Raw genomic sequence first — 10648 nt, forward strand, 5'->3', positions numbered from 1 at the left:
CTGGTGAGGTGTTTCGGGCACCTCCAACTAGGAGGCCCAGGATCGACCCAGGACAAAGCACCTGCTTTAATAATACCTCAGTATCCCACCAGAAAGGTGAAGGAGTGTCTCTGGTACAACCCAGACCCCTCTACAAGATTTTAAAATTTCCATTATTACCAAACACATAATGCAGAACAACTGTTTTGTACTTTAAGTCTTGCTTCTTTAAAAAAAATGTTGTTTATATGGAAAACAGAATATGGAAATATTATCAGCAAAGCCAAACTGAAATACAAAACCAACCTAACAAATGGGTGTGATCAAACCAAGATAACCAACCAAGGAGAAGAGAATTGCAGAGCAGTGCAAAGTTGAGGAAGAAGGTAGTTGAGAGTCAGTGCCCTGCTCAAGGGTCTGTGTTGAGTATTAGCACTTTCCTCTACTCACTTGAAACTGTCGGTCCATGCTTTGAAGGAACAGTGACGCCAGTGACTTCATATCTATCATGCAGTAGAAGCAGTAAATATTTACAGAGACTGTCAAACCACAGTTGACAGCTGAGATGAAAGTGTTAGTGCAGCCAAAGACAAAAAAAAAGAAGAGGATGGCACAAAACAAAGTAAAAATAATGTATATGTGCAGTTTTACAGCAGCCTTGTTGCTGGTGTACACACCCAGTGGATACCAACCTAATCTCTAATGAATATATCAGTCAAAAACGGTGCCACAATGAAAAGTATAAATTTAACTAATGTGTCTAATTAATCATTTTCATCCTCTGACAAAGCTTAGCCTACTTATGGTTATGCTGTGCGGTGCATTCATCAAGCTCGGCTTATTTTGCTTTTGTTGGAGTTTCAGATCTTGCCCTGTTGATGCCAGCTGACAAAAGTATTATTACATTCAGCTAGTAGAAAGATTACAGACACTTCCTGCTCTCACTGATTCACACAAACCAGAAATCCTCCTCCTTCCCCTTTTTCTCTTCACAACTGAAATCGTAGTTGTGAGACTCCTGAGTACAGAGTATTAGTGTACCAATTCTAAGCTTCCCCAAAGTATGTTGATGGATATAACTAGTATGACATACACACTGTCCAAGCAAAGTAAAAAGATGATCAGGTAAAAATGTCGACATCTTTAATAACCTTATGTGTTCTGTTTCATGAGGCTCAAACACAAAGAGTCTCTTCACTCACATAACACTTCACATATAGGGAACTTTTTACCCTTCTTATAAATCACTGTAAGTGCCTTTACTTTCAGCTAGTCAAAACACTCACAGGTGCCATCCATCATTGTGTACATATAGAGAGCAGAATGAAGGTAAGGGCTTAGACAGCACTCTGAAGCCATCAGTCTTTTCTGTTGAAGAAGATGAGACATAATATTGACTTACAAAAAGAGCAGTTCTACAGTAAACTTTTAAGTTTGTAATACTACTACAAACTACTACTACTTAAGACTGGTAACTTAGATCATGCACAGTTAAGCACATTTAGCATTTGTAGTGGTGGCTCTGTGCACCACCAGCGGCACTGTGGGCTTTAGATCAGTGATTGAAATGCAGACTTCCAGCTTCAAATCAAGGAGTTTATTTTAACAGCCACGTTCAATACACAATCCCCAGAGGATCAAAAATACAAGTCATAAAGAGGAAATCAATGATTACAGTTTTTCATTTTATTTTTAACACATAGCTAAGAAATACTGAATAGTTGTTCAGTGAGAAAAATAACAACAAGTGCACTTATTTATCTGGACATAGCCCTGCAGAGTCCACCTAGCACTCTTGAATGCACTCTCCATCAGAAAACGGTTTACTGCCTTTTTTAAGAGTTTGTGGGATATGACACAACATATTTGCAAAAGTACTCCAACGTTTTTGGAGATGTTTGTTACCCACCAAGTTGATAGCTAGCCGGGGGTTCAAGGGTCACTAGAGCCGGCGAGAGCAGTGGATTCCCAGCACATCGTTTTCAGACCCCTGCGGTCTTTCGCTACTCAGGTTAAACATGATATATAAGTCACTTAGATGACTTAAAAATGTTATTGTTTGGCTTTTTTCAGTGTTTTATTTGTCCCTGAGTAAATCGGTTTGGCTGAGATTAAAGATTAGATTAGATTTGATGGTCGAGAAATTACGCCAGTGTCCTGTTATATTTTAGATAGCAAGAAGCAGATAGGTGAGTTTATTAAACTCCACCGAGACAGCGGTGACACAAATCTGAAAGCTAGACCGTCCCATTTCACAGCCTCGCACTTCCGGCCTTCTCGGTCTTCGAAGGACCCGGCCCACATAAACCAAGAAGGCCGGGTCCTACGAAGGATGCGGCCTAGGTTTTGGGACACAGCTATTATGTAGTGGGCTTCAGATAATGGACCGTTTCTCACGTTCTCTATAATTTTCTCTTCCTATCATTCTGGTACAAGTTTATCTTGGTTCCATTTGCCCAAATATTTTTCTTTAGAATTGTCCAGGCTCTTGACTGTTGTTTGATTGTAGACTTAACCAAAGAATGAATTCTGTGATCATCCACTTTGGTTGTCCTGTATGGTCTCAGACCTTTTGGTGATGGTGAGCTGGCCAGAGTCGTGCACATGGCTGTAAAGGATTCATTCTTTTTAAAGTTTGCCAAAATATTTATCATGATGTAAAAAAAAAAAAAAACAACCCTCTAGAATTTGTGCAAAGTGAGGCAAATAAAAAGATAATATTACTTAAAAATAGAGGAAGTCCAGCATCTGTCTGTGATATTTGAATACATTTTAGATTTTACTCTGTATGAACTCTTGCTAATAGATACCTTGAATTATATGTTGTATGCTTACCTTTCGCTCCACATCTGTGAAATCTACCTCCTGCACAAAGTAGTTGTTTTTTTTAACAGTAAAGAATCATGAGTTTTCTATATAAGGTGTCTGATACGAGTCATTTCTGAAGAAGGCTTTAGGTCAGAAGGTCATTCAATGGCTGGCAATGGCAGACACACACACAGCATATGAGTGGTATCAATGAAAGACGGAGAAAATGTGATCCTTTACTAAGGGCAACATGCTGGAAGCTAACATAATATGACATCTGAACTGAAAACAAATCAGGAGAGTGGGCAGCAACACAGGATTGTTAGGATTAATCAGCAGGACAGCAGTGAGCAGGGTCATGGGTGAAGATGGGGAGCATGACTGAATCTCTAGCACATATCATAGCATCCCTAGAAGATGGAGCTAATTAGTCAGTTTATGTGTGCGTGCCAAAAAGGGGGAAAAAAGGAAAACTTTTTTTTTTCAGTAATAATTTCCTCACTTTGACGAAGACAAATCCTGTCATCACATTTATTCTGTCTACGGATGATATAAGACAAGTACCATCAAATTTCTGACAGAGCAGAAGTTATGGATTCCTAGATACTTAACAGGATTAAGACTAAAAGGAATTTCAGACTGTAAGTTGCTGTAGTAAGTAGCACTAAGTGGCAAAGCCAGTATATCTATAGGCTAATACATAAATTGTAATTGTATAACCTGAAAAGAAGCCAAGACTCTAGAATGTATACACAATTAACATAAAACTTTTCAGTCCATCTTATACATATAGAAGTAGATCATCTGCATAAAAGGGACAGTTCAATTCAATTCAGTTTTATTTATACAGCGCCAAATCACAACAAAAGTCGCCTCAAGGCGCTTTATATTGTAAGGTAGACCCTACAATAATACATACAGAGAAAAACCCAACAATCAAATGACCCCCTATGAGCAAGCACTTTGGCAACAGTGGGAAGGAAAAACTCCCTTTTAACAGGAAGAAACCTCCGGCAGAACCAGGCTCAGGGAGGGGCAGGGCCATCTGCTGCGACCGGTTGGGGTGAGAGAAAGATGACAGGATAAAGACATGCTGTGGAAGAGAGACAGAGATTAATAACAAGTGTGATTCAATGCAGAGAGGTCTATTAACACATAGTGAGTGAGAAAGGTGACTGGAAAGGAGAATCCCCGGCAGCCTACGCCTATTGCAGCATAACTAAGGGAGGACTCAGGGTCACCTGGTCCAGCCCTAACTATATGCTTCAGCAAAAAGGAAAGTTTTAAGCCTAATCTTGAAAGTAGAGATAGTGTCTGTCTCCTGAATTCAAACTGGAAGCTGTTTCCACAGAAGAGGGGCCTGAAAACTGAAGGCTCTCCCTCCCATTCGACTTTTAAATACACTAGGAACAACAAGTAGGCCTGCAGAGCGAGAGCGAAGTGCTCTAATAGGGTGATATGGTACTATAAGGTCATTAAGATAAGATGGGGCCTGATTATTTAAGACCTTGTATGTGAGGAGCAGGATTTTGAATTCAATTCTGGATTTAACAGGAAGCCAATGAAGGGAAGCCAAAACAGGAGAAATATGCTCTCTCTTTCTAGTCCCTGTCAGGACTCTTGCTGCAGCATTTAGGATTAGCTGAAGGCTTTTCAGTGAGTTTTTTGGACATCCTGATAATAATGAATTGCAGTCGTCCAGCCTGGAAGTAATAAATGCATGAACTAGTTTTTCAGCGTCACTCTGAGACAGGATAGTTCTAATTTTAGAGATGTTGCGCAAATGGAAGAAAGCAGTCCTACATATTTGTTTAATATGTGCATTGAAGGACATGTCCTGGTCAAAAATCACTCTTGACCAGCAAATAACAAATCACAATGCAACTTTGATTTGCTGTTTGAGTGTCAGCTTTGGTGGCCAAGAAAATCCCCCAAATCTTAGATGTAGGATCTGGTATCAGGTCCATGTCTCATAATCTCACATCAAAAATGTATTGGTACTGACAAGATACTTAGGCAACCTAGCTACAATTATGTGTTCAGTTGGGGCATATCTTTTATTAAAATTAGGGAGGAAAACACTTCTGAGGCAAAATCCATACAGTTTAGACAAGGCTGCAAAGCTGGAAGCTAATCAATAGAATCAATCAGCTGGTTAATGATTTTGAACAGATTATGACGTTTCTTTGTGGAGCATGGAAGCTTCGGGAAGTAATTTGTATGTTTCCTGACTAATACATGCCTCCCCTTTAACAATGAGCTGACATTTATGGGCTTTGTGGATGCCATCGTGTTCTCAGCAGGAGCCCAAATTTTTCACTGAGCAATTCAAGTATGAAGACAATAGCCTGAGCAGGTGATTTAGGATCACTTTGCTCCTTGTTGTTTCACACACACCCTCCAAACAGAATAACAGGACAAATTGCATTGGCTCTTCTGCTATTTATTCTTTTTCCTGTTTATTCCACTGTGACTCTTAAAGGGCAAAAGGGAGTGCTCAGTTGATTGGACCAGAAGCTATTTTATGATTGCCAACATCGCCAACTCAAGCCTGTTTAGGTGCCTATGATGTTACGTTTGTGCCGTAGGTGTGTGTTTCCTCAGTATACTCTGCACAACAAATCATTCACTGCCAGCTCAATGAGGCTACATCTTGCTCATGTGTCGAGGGGGACATCATTCACAAAGTGGCCAAACTGCTGAAACGAGAGGTGGCAATGTCAGAGACTGAAAAAGCCATCAGACAGGAGAGGGTCATAGACAGCAACGTGAGCAAAGCGCTTACAGGATAAGTGTTTGCTGCTCTGTACAAATGTATTAAATAAAGAAGCTGAAGCTCCTGTTTTAGGAGCTTTAGTCCAAAAGCTTTAAAGTTGAAGTGTTAATTGGTCAAAGGGCATCACCATCACAAACATCCACACTGCATGGAGAAGGGCCAAAACCTGTATTTAAGAACAGCAGCATGCCCTGAATGGATAATCCCTCACACCAGGTAATAGGCGGGTACAGTTCATTCTTTTGTAGGTGGTTGCTCTATATGTACAAAAATCACGTCATTTTTTTAAAAATTAGCAAATCAAAGTGTCAACACTGTAACAACGTAGAATAGCTGGCCAGCCATGTAACATTCAGGTCAGCAGGATTATTTTGGATTTGTACACAATGTCATGTACAGCAACCAATTTACCTTATAGGAACTTCTCTGTTTTACAAAAAGATAAAAAAAACAATACAAATATTTAAATAAAAATACTTAATTATATATATAATGTCTCAGGTGCCAGCCACTGAAGAGACCAGCTAGCCAAAGTCCAGCAAAGCTCACCTCTATACATGAATACTGTCATAATACCAATGCAGGAGCATGGGCTCCGTAACAAAGGGAATTCACAAACTAGCAAAAATTTAAATTTTTTTCAGGGAAGAAGAGGATTTGACCATTTGACCAGAGGAGTGCCCAAGAGAAGATGATGGGTTAGTGCAGAGCTGAAGGTGAGCGTTTCATGTGTGTTGTTAATAGTGTCGTTGATTTCCTTACTTGGGATTTTCCTTAATTTGCAGATCAGGAGGTTTGTCAGGGTATTTCCAGGGTTTGGAAGCTCTGGAGAGAGGCCAGGCAGGTAAGTTCAAGTCTGGTGAGAATGACCAGGGCTGAGCTGGTCTTTAAATCCAGGGAAGTGAATGGAGACGAGGGGCAGGATTGATGGCTGAACCAGTGACCCAACAGGACAGCTCACTACCCACTCCTGAGAGAAAAAAGAATCATAAAAACAACACTATCTCATTTTGGAAAATAAACAGTGTAGTGCATTACATTAACAGCTGCTGCCGTCAGCTTCTCAGAACAAGTTTGTGCTTTTAACACCACAGTCATTCTCCACACGCACAATATGTTCATCAATATTCATAAGATGTTTGCAAAGGCCATTGACAGTATATGAGAGTAGTAGAAGGACAATGAGACAAAGATTGTTTTTAATTGTTTTCTTTTTACTACATAGGCTGTGTGGACAAGTATGCTTTTGAAATGATGCCTATCCAGTTTTACACACTCGCCCCCCTCTCATCAAAATGAGCATGAAGCCATAAAAGAATAAGGGCACTCAGAGAGTGCATCCTTCAAGGCCAATGCCCTAGTTTGCATTTTTAAAGAAAGCAACCCAGATTTTCAACAGATTTTAATGGGTTCTTCCTTTGCTTATGTCCATCGCACCATCAGTTTGTTAGCTTTTCTTTAATGTGCCCGACAAATAGATGGACAGAGAAAAAGACACAGCAAATTAAGAGCAATGATTTTTCTGTAAAAATCTGTTCAAGTAAGTAGTTAACATTGAACGTAAGTGCAAAATGTACTTCATAAATGTGTGTTTCACAGGCTGTAGTGTGTGACACAGTGGGAGTGAGAGACATGAAGAGAATAACGTGAAAATGAGAGGTTCTAATCAGGGTTTGAATCGCAAATGCCACATGAAAAGAAAAAAAATAGCAAAAGACACGTTTCTGAAACACAGACACTGTTTTTGCTGTATAACAGTGATAACATGCTTTGGTTGAAACATTAATTCCGAGAATTTAAATGAATGAATAAGTGCATTTAATTCATTTCACTACAGTAAAGAGTTATTTATGGAGAGAGGATTTAAGGCCACCAGAAAAACAAAATGTGGGCACATCTTTATTTTTCTTCTTTTCCAGAATTCTGAGAAAAATGTCAGATTTCTGGAATTCAAACCTTTTTCTCAAAATCCTGACTTTAATCTCAGAATTCCAACTTTAATCTCAGAATTCTGATTTTTTTTCTCAGAATCCTGTCTTTAATCTCAGAATTCCAACTTTAATCTCAGAATTCTGATTTTTTTTCTCAGAATCCTGTCTTTAATCTCAGAATTCTAGACTTCTTTCTGTGAATTCTGACTTTAATCTCAGAATTCAAACTTTATTCTGAGAGTTCCAACTTTAATCTCAGAATTCCGACTTTTTCTCACAATTCTGACTTTAATCTCTGAATTCTGACTTTTTTCTGTGAATTCAAACTTTTTTCTCAGAATCCTGACTTTAATCTCAGAATTCAAACTTTTTTCTCAGAATCCTGACTGTAATCTCAGAATTCTGACTTTTTTCTGTGAATTCAAACTTTTTTCTCAGAATCCTGACTGTAATCTCAGAATTCTGACTTTTTTCTCAGAATTCAAACTTTTTTATCAGAAAAAAAGTTTCCTTTATCAGAATCCTGAAAAGGATATGGCAGAAATGTGACTAGACTGAGCAACATTAATTTTACTCTTCAGATAGTATGCATGAATATTTTATATTTTATAGGAATATTGTACTCATGTGAATGTTTGCATTTACAGTCTCATACTTAGACAGTTATATGTCACAGAGAATATACACCCACCACAGCACCCATAAAATAAGCTGGCATTGCTCCCCGTCGGCCTTCTTAACAACAAAAAATAGATCAGGAATAATAATGCTGTTATACAAATCTATTAATTCTTTTGACTATAGGAAAGATTCTGCATTTATTTAATTGCTTTCATCTGTCCTAAGGATGTACTGTAGCATCATAGCACAGGATGCATAGTTGTATTTACTCATCTGGCTCCTAATAATCACACTTTATTGTAATATATGAAGTTCACAAAGACAGTTTTCTTGTCACTGGTTGATTGCATTGCACTAATCTGAATTAAAATCCACTGAGAAGTCTTGCAACCAGTGAAGAAGGAAAAACCAGTCTCATTTAATTTGCCAATAAGAGTAACGATTCATGTGACAATTGTGTCTCATGTAGCATCACATATGACCTTGAACTTGATCTTGAGTACAGCTTGGATGAGGAGATGTTAGGTATTCACTGTGTACATGTTTCACTCAATTCTGATCAACACTGTAGGACACTTCTTTATCGCATAAGCTCATTGGTCCTTCAGCTGGATGAACAAGTAACGTTTCTGAGTCCATGCATCTTTTATGATTTTATATCATGCACTTTTATGCTCATTTAAATTCTTGTTTGCTCTGTACCTGTTGCTTTCCTATGTATTAGTGACAGTTATCTGCTTGCATATTTAGTACTTGCTTTGGTCCTATTTCTATTATCCTCCTCCTATACTCTATCTTACTTGTTAAGCACCTTGGCATACCCTTGGTTTTTAAGTGTGCTTTATAAATAAAGTTTATTATTATTTATTTATTATGCATCAAAGTGGTCCAGTCTGACAGATGCAACAAAGGCCCTCTAAGGATGTACCACAGGCAGGGTTCAATGATCCATTAAAATGTTCTCTTGCACATTACCACTGAGTGCAATCCTTTACTTTGGTTTTTAGAATGAAAACTGTATAAAAGCTTTCATGCAAATTAGTTCTTTATATAAGGAGCTGATCACCCAGTGTTGCATTTTGTTCTTCAATGACATGTTAAGAAACTTATTAAAACTGAACTGGAGACTGAACTTGGACTTTTCTTCTCTCGTGTTAGTGAATTGAGGATTAAAAAAATAAGAAAATTAAAAAGTTAATTTCATGTTAAGCAAAAAGTCAGTCTCAAAGCAAGCATACAGATGTCTACAATTTATTATTCACACCTTGTGAATCAGCCTTTTGTAATCTTCTATTTTTAGATGAGCTAAGTAGCACAGAGCTAAAGAGCTAAATAGTTTCTGCTTAGCTTAATGACAGGGGTTCGTGATCGTTCTGCACCTCCAGCTAATGAACAATTAAAACTGATAGTATATACCATCAAATTACTTAATTTTTTATGTTCTTCAGTACACTGCTAATATTAGTATCTAGCTAGCGTAAATAGTGTTTTCAGTTGTAGTTTCAATCGCAAGTTTTCAGTTTCAGCGATATCAGGAACCACATAAGCTGTTTCTGTGCAGACACACAGTGTGTATGCAACCTAATGTACAGTTGCTGTGTTTTATAAACTCACTTTAACCCCTGGTTAGCAGTCATATGTAAAGTTTAAGGATGGCTGCTGTAGTGTTGTAGGTGGACCATCCAGTGCATTTGTAGTCTGAACACTTTTTTTTAGAACCACTATAGTCCTTTAGTGTGAATATGGTTGATAGCTTATTTTACTATGGGTTGCATTTGTTAATAGCTAAAGATCTGAGTGGAAATCTGGTTGCTGCATTTGTGTGGGTAACTTCAGGCATCACATTGATGAATGAGAAAAGAGGAGCTACGGTAGAGGTGGGTTGCAAAACAGCTTGCAGATGTAAATTAAGTGTGGGTAGGCGAAAGCAGATTAAATAATGTGCCCTATATGAGATTTGCCAGTTGGATGTGTAACGATGTCAGTTGAGCTCAGTGCCAACTTCCACACAGCTCCAGGCCGTCCTTGCATTCTCCTCTAATGCCTCATCAGTTACTATCCACAGAACAGATCAGTGAATATCTTTTGTTTCACACCACCTCAAGAAAACAGAGTAAAGAGACGGTTGTGCATGAAAATCCTGGACAATTAGCACTTTCACAAAATGCTTGGGTACCAATAGTCATGCCATGTTGCTAAGATGGACTTTTTCCTATTCTGATGAGCGCATTTTCAAAATATTCAGATTTACATGCAATATTAACAGAACAGTGTTTTCAAGTCATCCTGGGAATATTTGCCAATTATATAATTCTACTGAGGAAAGCGGCTGTTGAAAACAACACAAGTGTATGAATGTTGTCAGCTTAACAAGATGAGTCATTTGTCAGGGCTTCTGCTCTTTAAAGGGCCCAGTCTAATTGCTGGTGTATAAATATTCCTCAGCATCAGTCTTTTTTCCTCAAGATGAAAAAGGACATTAGGGCTTTCTATTTCCCCCCACACTTTTCTTCCCATCATTAATTGATAAGAT

The sequence above is a fragment of the Simochromis diagramma genome, unplaced genomic scaffold (assembly GCF_900408965.1).
Source record: "Simochromis diagramma unplaced genomic scaffold, fSimDia1.1 OVJJ01000486.1, whole genome shotgun sequence".
Classification (NCBI taxonomy): domain Eukaryota; kingdom Metazoa; phylum Chordata; class Actinopteri; order Cichliformes; family Cichlidae; genus Simochromis; species Simochromis diagramma.